We start from the raw sequence: 12,287 nt of genomic DNA, 5'->3' as shown, positions 1-12,287 counted from the left end.
GGGTCAAATACACCATCGGTCTCAAATCCCTTTGAACCCACAAGAGATCAAAGTCCAGCTCACCTTGAATTCCATTGATTCTTATCTACCGCCTATTTGCTTGGACCATTAATAGTTCAGATTCCTGTAGAGAGCTGAAGCTTGGAATAAACCCTTATATTCATTTGAACTGCCTGGATTTCCCGATTTCCACGCCTTAACACATACGTTCCCTACATTTTGTTGGATACCAGGTCCCATCATCTCCAGCCAACATGCCTAGCAAATGGGAATGAAAGGGGTGTATAGTCTATCCGGGAACTCACAACTGGAAAAGGTCATTTGAGAACCACACAGACATGGTATACGGGTAGTCCTCAACTTTTGACCACAGTTGAGCCCAACATTTCTGTTGCTAAGCAAGACAGTTGTCAAGTGAGTTTTGCCCCCCCCTTTTATGACCATTCTTACCCGTTAAGTGAATCACTGAAGTTATTAAGTTAGTAACATGGTTGTTAAGTGAATCTGGCTTCCCCCATTGACTTTTGCTTGTCAGAAGGTCGTAGAAAGGGACATTGCAACCGTCATAAATATGAGTCAGTTGCCAAGCGTTTGAATTTTGATCATGTGACCATGGGGATGCTGCAGTGGTCATGAGCCTTGGTGGAGCAGTGGGCTAATGCCTCCTTAAGTAACACCAGCTGCCTGCAATTAGTGCAGGTTCGAGTCCCACCAGGCTCAAGGTTGACTCAGCCTTCCATCCTTCCGAGGCAGGTAAAATGAGGACCCAGATTGTTGGGGGCAATTAAGCTGACTTTGTAATAATGCCGCTTGGGGGTGTGTGTGAAAGCCCTAATAAGCAGGCATATAGATAGAATGAAGGCTACTGCTAAGCTTGTAAGCCGCCCTGAGTCTTCGGAGAAGGGCGGGATATAAATGGAATTAAAATAAATAAATTAAAAAATAAGTGTGAAAAAACAGTCAAAAGTCATTTTTCAGTGCCGTAAGTTTGAACGGTCACTAAACAATCGGATGTAAGTCGAGGACTGTCTGTACTGTATTGAAAATCACCATTCAGTTCTTCCATGATGTCCTCACCCGCCCAGAAAAAAATGGAAATAAGCTGGTGGATACAGAAGCATATCAATATTTCCTAGGAAAGATGGAAACGAAGAGCACATAGCCTAAGTGTTAAGACAGTCCCCCATCCCTTCATTTGCAATACAAACCACAGACATTAGTGGCACACCAATCCCTTGGCCAGCTGTATAATTTGCCTACAAATCAACTGTGTAAAATGCAAAATTAAGCTGTTCATCATCATCATCCATGGGTTATTCAATTTCTCCAAGAAGCAACATTGCCTGCCCGGTGTTTCAGACAGATTCTCATTTCCATCTAACAGATCCTGCCCAAAGCTGAAAAGAGCGTTGTTATATCGTGAAGCCTCGTCTCTCTTTTGCCATCCAAGCGAAACCAGAAAACATCTCTCCCCCCCCCCCGCAAAAAAAAACAGCAGATATTTTGCAATGGGGGTGGACTGCCCCTTCCAAAAAAAAAGCAACAATATTTTTTTTCATTTTAAAAGATGGGGAAAAAAACCCCCAAGAAATTAATAGACATTGCCTCTTGTTTCAAGAACTACATTCCATTTTAGGTACAAAAACAGGGTGTTTGGAAAGGCTACCGTTCAAATCCCTTCCAAAAATAATTCATGTCTTTGCTCTGACCTTTTTTTTTGGGGGGGGGGGGGGAGTTTATAAAACTTTCTCTCTGCTCCTTATTAAACCAACAATCCGCGCTCACTTATTCCATGGTCTCCGGACGATGATTATGTTCCCCACTGAATACTTGAACAAGAAACAGGAAGCTTGTCTTCTCACAAGGATTTTTTTTAAAAAAAAACTTAATTTGGGTAAGGAGAGAGGAAAGAGAGTGGTGGGGGGGGGAGCATAATGGGGATTTGGAGTGGATTTCCGGAGTGGAGGGCAAACCAGACAGAAGAGGATAGCAACGCATAGCTGGAACATTCCCTCCCCCCACCCCGCTACCCCGCAAAAAAAAAAAGCTTCTTTGCCAAGAAGGAATGCTATGGTTACAAAACCATAGCATTCTCTGCTTGCTTTCCCAACACAGCTTCAGCAAAGTCAAATTGGATCACATGCACCGTGAAAACAACAACAACAGCAAATTACAGAGAGGAAATGCATGTGTGTAGCGCCAAGAAGTGGGGACCAGAAGGCAGAGGAAACTATATCCCTGCTGGTGGGGGTGGTAGGAGAAAACTCAAAGAACCTCAAAGAGAGAAGATTTGTCTCTTTAAACTGTACAGAGTACAGAGAAGAGCAACAAAGATGATTGGGGGGCTGGAGGCTAAAACATATAGGGAACGGTTGCTGGAATTGGGTATGTGTAGTTTAACGAAGAGAAGGGTGAGGGGTGACATGATAGCAGTCTTCCAATATCTCAGGGGCTGCCCCAAAGAAGAGGGAGCCAAGCTATTCTCCAAAGCCCCTGAAAGCAGGACAAGAAGCAACGGATGGAAACTAATCAAGCAGAGAAGCAACCTGGAACTAAGGAGAAACTTCCTGACAGTTAGAACAACTAACCAGTGGAACAACCTGCCTCCAGAAGCTGTGAATGCTCCAACACTGGAAGTTTTTAAGAAGAGACTGGACAGCCATTTGTCTGAAATGGTATAGGGTTTCCTGCCTGAGCAGGGGGTTGGACTAGATGACCTCCAAGGTCCCTTCCAAATTGTTGTTGTTGTTGTTATTATTATTATTATTATTATTATTATTATTATTATTATTATTATTATTATTATTATTATTATTATTATTATAAAAAGCCGTGGACCAAACCTGGATCAGGAGAAAAAAAAGAAGCAACGGAGCCCTGACATTTGAAGGGGAGCGTATTATAAGAGGACAGATACCGCGATAGGAAGGTGTCCCTCCACTTTCGTCCTTCATAGGCTTATTTCAACTTCACAAAGATATCCGTGGTTTACTTGTTATAAAGGTAAAGGTAAAGGTTCCCCCGCACACGCGTGCTAGTCGTTTCTGACTCTAGGGGCCGGTGCTCATCTCCGTTTCAAAGCCGAAGAGCCAGCGCTTGTCCAAGGACGTCTCCGTGGTCATGTGGCCGGCATGACTAGACGCCAAAGGCGCACGGAACGCTGTTACCTTCCCACCGGAGTGGTCCCTATTTTTCTACTTGCATTTTTACGTGCTTTCGAACTGCTAGGTTGGCAGAAGCTGGGACGAGTAACAGGCGCTCACTCTGTTATGCGGCACTCGGGATTCGACCCGCCAAACTGCCAATCTTCTGATCAACAAGCTCAGCGTCCTAACCCACCAAGCCACCGCGTCCCTTTATTTGCTTGTTAAGGGGGCCCATTATTCTCCCTTAAAGAGCCCCCACTTCAAAAAGAACAACAACAAAAAAAGATGAGGGAATCGGAACAACGCTGTATGGGGGGGGCGGGGAAGGATTTTTTTTTTTTAAAAAAAGGCTTTTTAGATGGCCTTAGCTGGTGATAGTAAGAGAAGCCAAAAGCAGAGAGATGCCCTTAGAGATCTGTTCTCAAGGGCAGTGGAGAAATTTTTTGACAAGAATAACACAAACTGAATTATGTTCTTCTGTAAAGGGGCCCAGAGTCCCACGTGAAACACTGATGACAAAACATTCTGTGGAAAATTCCACTAGGAGCAAAGTGGTGGTGTTCAAAACAGGAAGGTGGAGGCTCCTTCGTTCCAGATGCAAATGGACGTTGCAAAGCGATAGAATTGCTCTTTATCCATAACCTTTTGTCTCTCACACATGCGCTGAAAGAACCGTGGTTTGACTAAGCCGTGCTTACGAATGAAGGCAAATATGTGTATCCCAGGATAATCTTGCAGGATCTAATCTGGGCCGCTCACCGTGACCAGAGGTTTAATCTTCCAAGCTTTCGGATTTGTGCTGGAGCCCATCCTCATTCTGGCAGAGAGTTCTCTGAGGAGGGTTCCATGACAAGTCCTAAAACGCGAAAGGCTAAACCTCTGTTCCCAGTGACCGACCCAGACTGGGTCCTAAACCATGCTGGCCTGAAATTACGCAACATCCTAAATCAGGATTCCTCGCACTTGGCTACTTTAAGACTTGTGGACTTCAACTCCTAGAATTCTGGGAGTTGAAGTCCACAAGTCTTAAAGTGGCCAAGTTCGAGGAACCCTGTCCTAAATCGTACAACATGGTTTAGAAACAACGGTGTCCAGGAGAATGCAATATTTATCAAATCTCTAAGCCGCCGGTTTCATTCTGATGCATTGCAACTTATAATGATTGACATATCCATGGTACATCCAAAACCACGCCCCCAAAAAAGTCACATATTAACTTCAAAATGACCACACTATTTAAATGACCACGTCTTCTTCTTCTTCACTTCCTCTTTTACCACTTCGGCTGTCAAGGGAATAATCACATGCACAGTATAGCTCTCATCGTCACACATTATCCCACTAGAGTATTGCCAATAATAGTAAACCAAGGCAAAACAAGGTACATTACAGGCACACCATGTACAAAGTACATCAACCTATGAGCCCAAAATTTCCATTGCAAGGGAGTTACGGGGGGGGGGGGGGGTGTTGCCCCATTTTCCTCTATCTATCTATCTATCTATCTATCTACCTACCTACCTACCTACCTACCTATATATCTATCTATCTATCCATCTACATATCTACACACACACACACACATATATACATATATAGATACACACACATATATAGGTAAAGGTAAAGGTTCCCCCGCACATGCGTGCTAGTCGTTTCCGACTCTAGGGGACGGTGCTCATCTCCGTTTCAAAGCCGAAGAGCCAGCGCTTGTCCGAGGACGTCTCCGTGGTCATGTGGCTGGCATAATTAGACGCCAAAGGCGCACGGAACGCTGTTCCCTTCTCACCGTAGTGGTCCCTATTTTTCTACTTGCATTTTTTACGTGCTTTCGAACTGCAAGGTTGGCAGAAGCTGGGATGAGTAACAGGCGCTCACTCTGTTACGCGGCACTCGGGATTCAACCCGCCAAACTGCTGACCATCTGATCGACAAGCTCAGCATCCTAACCCACTGAGCCACCGCGTCCCTTAGTGTACACACAGACACACACACACATATACATACACACACAGAGACACAGACACACACACAGACACACACACACACACACACACACATATATATATATACACACACATATATATATAATTACCTGTATATACAAGGTAACATGTGAATCTTCTAGATCTGCAAATTATGACATAAGTATGATATATTTAAAATAATTGGCCGGGTTCAACCAATAATTGGAACGTCTATGGGGCATCCAAAAACACAATGCAGTCAGATATCCACAGTACTGTAAATATAAGCTTTAAAATATCATGGATAATAATAATAATAATAATAATAATAATAATAATAATAATAATAATAATAATAATAATAATAATAAAACTTTTAATGACTTTTAAATATAGTACAACTAACATTACAATTTACCACCTCAATAGTTTAGCATCCCTCATAGAATCCAGGGCTCTTGTTTCGTTTATTGCTGTGAGAATCTCACGTCTAATATTGCCCACAGGCGATAAATTCACACAGGCAAGGATCAGTGATCTTTTATTAATCAACAACTCAGTTACATGAATGCGGCGCAGACACATCATGTAGAACACACTTGAAAATGCCCTTGTCGTGGTTAGAGAACTCACTGGCGGGCCAAAAAGGATCAACGTCCCAATCCATCACTAGACTGAATTAGCTCTGCACACTTTCCTTAAGCCCTGGCTCTTACTGACAACACAACTGGCCAGATTCCCACAATACAAAGCACAAAACATGGTGTTTGAGCGAAAAGCCAGTTGCCCCAGCAGAGCATCATGTCAATTCACCCCTCTGCTCAGTGATGAGGTGGAAAGGGGGCTGGGGGCATATCACACCAGCACCCTCTGCTTCCTCCCGTCAGATGGGGTCTGACCTTCCCCCCCGCCCCCCCCCCCCCCCGACTCCGTTGGCTGAACAGGAGCCAAAGCAGAGCCTGCCCAAAACAAAGGAGAAAGTAACTCCCAACATCGTGGCCAGACTCAGAAATTTACTTCATCCTGGAAGACCCAAAGCCAGCAGATCAAAAACGAGTCCCATGGCAGACTTTTATTCTCACGTCTAGAATAAGGCTGTCCAACCGTGGCTGGCTGGGGAATTCTGGGAGCTGAAGTCCACAAGTCTTCAAAGTTGCCAAGGTTTGATAAATATTGCACTCCCCTGGACACCACTGTTTCCAAACCACGTGGTACGATTTAGGACAGGGGTCCTCGAACTTGGCCCCTTTAAAGACTTGCGGACTTCAACTTCCATGCCGGCTGGGGAATTCTGGGAGTTGAAGTCCACAAGTCTTAAAAGCTGCCAAGGTTTATTTATTTATTTTTATTTTAATTCCATTTATATCCCGTCCTTCTCCGAAGACTCAGGGCGGCTTACAAGCTTAGCAGTAGCCTTCATTCTATGTATATGCCTGCTTATTAGGGCTTTCACACACCCCAAGCGGCATTATTACAAAGTCAGCTTAATTGCCCCCAACAATCTGGGTCCTCATTTTACCTACCTCGGAAGGATGGAAGGCTGAGTCAACCTTGAGCCTGGTGGGACTCGAACCTGCACTAATTGCAGGCAGCTGGTGTTACTTAGGGAGGCATTAGCCCACTGCTCCACCAAGGCTCTAAGGTTGGACAGCCTTATTCTAAAGGTGAGAATAAAAGCTTGTTATGGGAGTTGAAGAACATGGGTTTTCATTCAAGTTGCCAGGACTGGACAGAAGAGAAGAAATCTGGGCAGATGCCCGCCCAACACCTGGCAGGCCACGCGAGGCGCAGGCTGAACTAAAAGCACCTTTTGCCAACCCAGTTCCTTCCTCGAGGGGAAACTTCGGTGCCCGCACCTCTCTGCCCCTCTGGGCAAAAGTTGGGGGATTATGGGCACTGGAGTCCATGATAGCTGGCTGGGCAGAGCCTTGGTGGAGCAGTGGGCTAATGCCTCCTTAAGTAACACCAGCTGACTGCAATTAGTGCAGGTTCGAGTCCCACCAGGCTCAAGGTTGACTCAGCCTTCCATCCTTCCCAGGTAGGTAAAATGAGGACCCAGATTGTTGGGGGCAATTAAGCTGACTTTGTAATAATGCTGCTTGGGGGTGTGTGAAAGCCCTAATAAGCAGGCATATACATACTGTAGAATGAAGGCTACTGCTAAGCTTGTAAGCTGCCCTGAGTCTTCGGAGAAGGGCAGGATATAAATGGAATTAAAATAAAATAAAATGGAGATCCAGCAGAGCCAGCCCATCTTAAACGAAGGGTTGGAGAGGAGCGAGAAGGGGGAAAGAAGAGAGAGAGAGAGAGAGAGAGAGAGAGAGAGAGAGAGAGAGAGAGAGAGAGAGAGGGAGAGGGAGAGGGAGAGGGAGAGGGAGAGAGAGAGAGAGAGAGAGAGAAGCAAGAGAAAGAGAGGAGAGAGAGGGGGAGAGAGAAGAGAGAAGGGACAGAGAAGAGAGAGAGGAGAGAGGGGAGAGAGAGAGAGAGAGAGAGAGAGAGAGAGAGAGAGACGCTCGGGCGACGGTGCCTCTGAGTAAGTTAAGAGCGCGCTTCCGGGAAGAAGAGCGGGGAGGGGGAAAGAAGGGGGGGAAGGACTTCAATTAAAAAAAATTTAAAAAGGGAAAAAAAGGAGAGGGACTTTACTCAAGGAAGGAGGGAGGGAGGGAGGAGGAGGAGGAGGCAATCCCGCACGCCACCCTGAGCCAAGCCATCAACCCAACCGGCCGAGCCTTGCCCTCGTTCCCCAAAAAGAGCAGGCGGCGGCAGCGAGGGGCAGCGGAGAGACCTACCTACCCGGGGATGCAGACCGAGCACCGCAGCGCGGCGACGACGACGGCTCCGGCTCCTTCCACCGGCCGAGGGTTCATCCTGCAAGGCAGCCGTCTCCTCCTCCTCCTCCTCCTCCTCCTCTTCGCGCGAAGGGCTGGGCAAGCCCCGCCCGTTCCCGAGGAGGGGAGGGGAGGGGAGGGGAGGGGGAGGGCAGCAGCTGCAACAGCCACGTGGGAAGCCTCTGCTCTCCCTCCGGGGGCTTCTCCCGCCGCCTCTGCCCCGAGCTCACTTCGTGCGGGACTTGGGGGACTTGGGGGAGGTTTGCCTTCCAGCGGACCCCACCTTGGCCGGACTTCACCCCGCCGTGGAGGGCGGGAGGGGAGGGGGAGGGGGAAAGCTCCCCGGTGCAGAGGCGGCAGAGCCGGGGACCCGGGACGGTGCGCGGTCCGGGTGCCGCGCGTGCCGCCTCCTCCTCCTCCTCTTAACGCGGGGCAAGAAGCCGAGCAGAAGCCGGCGAGAGTTTCGGCGCGGCCTGTCGATCCAGTTTTTTTGTTTTGTTTTGTTCTGGTTTTTTTTTCCTTTGACTGTAATTGGATTTCAAGGCAGACAAAACCTTCGCTCCGGCCTGCCCGCCTGCCTTAGAAGGAAGAAGAAGGAGAAGAAGAAGAAGAAGAAGAAGAAGAAGAAGAAGAAGAAGAAGAAGAAGAAGAAGAAGAAGAAGAAGAAGAAGAAGAAGAAGAAGAAGAAGAAGAAGAAGAAGAAGAAGAAGAAGAAGAAGAAGAAGAAGAAGAAGAAGAAGAAGAAGAAGAAGAAGAAGAAAGAAGAAGAAGTTGGAAGGGACCTTGGAGGTCATCTAGTCCAACCCCCTGCTCAGGCAGGAAACCCTATACCATTTCAGGCAAATGGCTGGCCAGTCTCTTCTTAAAAACTTCCAGTGCTGGAGCATTCACAGCTTCTGGAGGCAGGTGGTTCCACTGGTTAATTGTTCTAACTGCCAGGAAGTTTCTCCTTAGTTCTAGGCTGCTTCTCTCCTTGACTAGTTTCCATCTGTTGCTTCTTGTCCTGCCTTCAGGTGCTTTGGAGAATGACACTGCGGGTGAAACAGGCACCTGGGAGGGAAGGAAAGGTGCGCGCTTTCCAAGCCCTGGAAAGCGCCCTTTGGACCAGAACCGGGGCCGATCCAGAAGGAAGAATCTTTCCCAGGAAAGCAGAGGTTTCTGCCCTTTCCCTTTGGGCAAGGGAAAGGGAAGGGGATGCCTGTAAACTTGCAGGCATCTCCGACCTTGGCATCTTCAAGACCTGTCGGGCTTCCGACTCCCAGAATTCCCCAGCCAACTTTTTAAGGCTTGTGGACTTCAACTCGATTCGAGCTACGCTGCTGCCGAGGGAATTTGGAGAGTCTGAAGTCCCTGGGGGTCTTCAAAGTTGCCAAGATGGGAGGAACACCCCTGCTAAAGGACACGAGTGTGGCTTTGCTTTGAGTTGATCAACACCGAAAAGACAATGTTGCAGCTCGGAGGAACGCAACTCTCTCATAATGTCACAATGTATTGGCAATACACGTCGGTGTAAACTGAGAGCTGTTGCTAGAGGATAGAGGGTGACCTTAGAAAAAGCTGTCTCTACTAGGAGTGGAAGGAACGATCCACCCTGAGGCCACAAATCCATTTTAACAGAATTGGAAGGGACCTTGGAGGTCTTCTAGTCCAACCCCCACCTCAGTCAGGGGACCCTACCAGTCCAAACAGGTAGCTGCCCAGTCTGTTCTTAAAAGCCTCCAGTGGTGGAGCACCCAGAAGTTCTGGAGGCAAGCCGTTCCACTGGTTAATTGTTCTCATGGTTAGGAAATTCCTCCTTAGTTCTAGGTTGCTTCCCTCCTTGATGACTTTCCATCCACTTTCCTGCCTTGCCTGTCCTCAGCTCACCTTCCAGATGCGGCTTTGATCCTTGGAAGGACACAAGAACCACTCTGCACGTCACCTATGGATGAGCCAGGAGCTCCTCTGCGCTTCTCCCATCCTTTCTAGCAATTTTCTTTGGAGGACAACTCTATACTGCAGACCCACGTGGTGTGTGCAGTGCTCGTGTCTGTTAAGCAGAGGTCCCCAACCTTTGGGGCACCAGGGACCGGTTCTGTGGAGAGAAGAGGTTTTTCCGCGGACCGGAGGGTGCGTGGTTTTGTGTGCATCCCGCGGATGGGGCTTTCCTTGTTTGTGCGGACCGGTTGCTGGCATGCCGCGGCCTGGTGCTGGCCCATGGAGCTGGGGGTTGGGGACCCCTGCTGTAAAGTTCAGTCCTTGATTCATGGCCACAATTGGGAACAGAATTCCCATTGCCATGCAAGCTGGTTCTTAAGTGACTCATGTCCAATTTTACAGTCTGTCTTTCCCATGGTTGTTAAGGGAATCTCTGCAGTTGTTAAGTGAATCACATGGTCATTAAGCAAATCTGGCTTTCCCCATGGACTTGCTTGTCAAGCTACTTCTGAAAAACCTTGCCAAGAAAACTGCAGGGACTGGTCCTGGCAGTCACTAGGAATCAACACTTACTTGAACACATACACACAAACACAGAGAGAGAGAGAGAGAGAGAGAGAGAGAGAGAGAGAGAGAGAGAGAGAGAGAGAGAAAATATATGTATGTATATGTTCCTGGCTTGATGTGCAATACAGCTAGTCCTCAAATTACGACCACAATTGAGCCCAAATTTTATGTTGCTAAGTGAAACATTTATTAAGTGGGTTTATCCCATTTTACGAATTTTCTTGCCACAGTTGTTAAATGAATCATTGCAGTTGTTAAGTTAGTCACACAGTTGTTAAGGGAATCTGGCTTCCCCATTGACTTTGCTTGTCAGAAGGTCGCAAAAGGAGATCACGTGACCCCGGGACACTGTGCAACCGTCGTAAATATAAACCACTTGCCAAGCATTGGAATTTTGATCATGTGACCCTGGGGATGCTGCAACAGTTGTATGTATGAAAATGGTCATAGGTCACCTTTTTCGGTGCCGTCGTAACTTTGAACAGTCGCTGAATGAACTGTTGTAACTCGAGGACTACCTGTATGACCCTAACGAGTTCTTGCCATCATTCATGGTTAATGTAAAGTTAGCTCAGATGCAGTTGCCATGGATGACTTGGATGTTGCATTGGATGAGAAATTATTTGCCACTCAACGGGTCGGTCAAAATTCTGAGTCGGATTATATAACCACCATCGGTTGGGAGATGTGACGTCACAATGCTGTGTCATCACACCAACAACACAACACACCCAACCTCATTGTGACTTCTACCTAATACCTATTATTAGCAACCACACCCCACTTATTAGCAACGCTCTTTGAAAAGGTGGGAGGGTTTATGCACATCACCAATTTCCTGGATTATCCCGGGGAATCAAGGATGAGATTGAAGGGTAAATAGTAGCTCTGTGATATGGGTTCTTTCATTGGAATTCATTGAATAAACTACGGATGAGCGAATCTATTCAAGATAAGTGAAATAACATGGTTTACAAGCCTCGGAGGCTGTGTTAATAAACCTCTGAATCATAAACTAATCAGGTTGAGTTTGTAGAACATTAGACTCACACGTGTTTGACTGGTCTGTGGTTTATGGTCTAGCCAAATCGTCTTCCATCTGGATAATTATGCATCAGTTTGCACAGCCTAGCAGAGAGTGTCTCTGTTCAAGAAAAAAAAAACACACACCAAAAAGATAGGTCAGGAGTAGGATCCTGGGGGTGAATCACAGGAAGCCGCAGTACAATGCCTCAGATTTAATGGATTCAATCAGTCAATCAGATTGAAGGCAAGCCCTTCCACTGGTTAATTGTTCTCAGGAAATCTCTCCTTAATTCCAGGTTGCTTCTCTCCTCCTTTTGCACAGTGTTTACACCCAGAATGCAGTCCCTGGCTGTAAAAGATTAAGGTTATAATTGCGACAGACATTTAATAACAATTGTTACAACTTCAAAGCTCAGGTTTTTACACAGTTTCAATATTGGGCAACACCACTTTATTTGTTTATCCATTTATTTCAGGATTCATAAATCTGCGTTTCAGTTCAGCCATTTTTCAAAGGAGAAGGCGATATTTTCTAACACAGATATGCATTAAAGCAAAAGACAAAAGAACTCAGCGGCGTTAAAAAAAATACACTCGTATTTTCCCTTGTCCAGAATATTAAACTGGATGCAGTGGGGCTATTTTATTCTTTGGGTTATTTTTGCTACAGGCTGTTGTAATCTCTACTCACAGTACTTAACGATCCATCTTGCTGCCAAAGGGGCACAGAACATTGTAAAAATCAATCAGTCAAAAGAAACCAGCTTCACATTCAAATGTTCAATCATTAATCCTAAGGATGAATTAAAAACTGATTTGGTGAAAGCCGAGCTGCC

At 46.5% G+C, this 12,287-nt stretch overlaps 1 protein-coding gene across 1 annotated transcript in view; it reads right to left on the bottom strand.

Annotated features, from left to right (window-relative positions):
* LOC310646177 (ankyrin repeat and fibronectin type-III domain-containing protein 1-like) overlaps positions 1 to 12,287 on the bottom strand; it is a gene marked incomplete at its 5' end in the record, with an annotated part of 598,148 nt that overhangs the window by 242,297 nt on the left and 343,564 nt on the right.

The sequence above is a fragment of the Vipera ursinii genome (assembly GCF_947247035.1).
Source record: "Vipera ursinii genome assembly, chromosome: 13".
Classification (NCBI taxonomy): domain Eukaryota; kingdom Metazoa; phylum Chordata; class Lepidosauria; order Squamata; family Viperidae; genus Vipera; species Vipera ursinii.
This window is presented reverse-complemented; position numbering and strand designations above follow the sequence as displayed.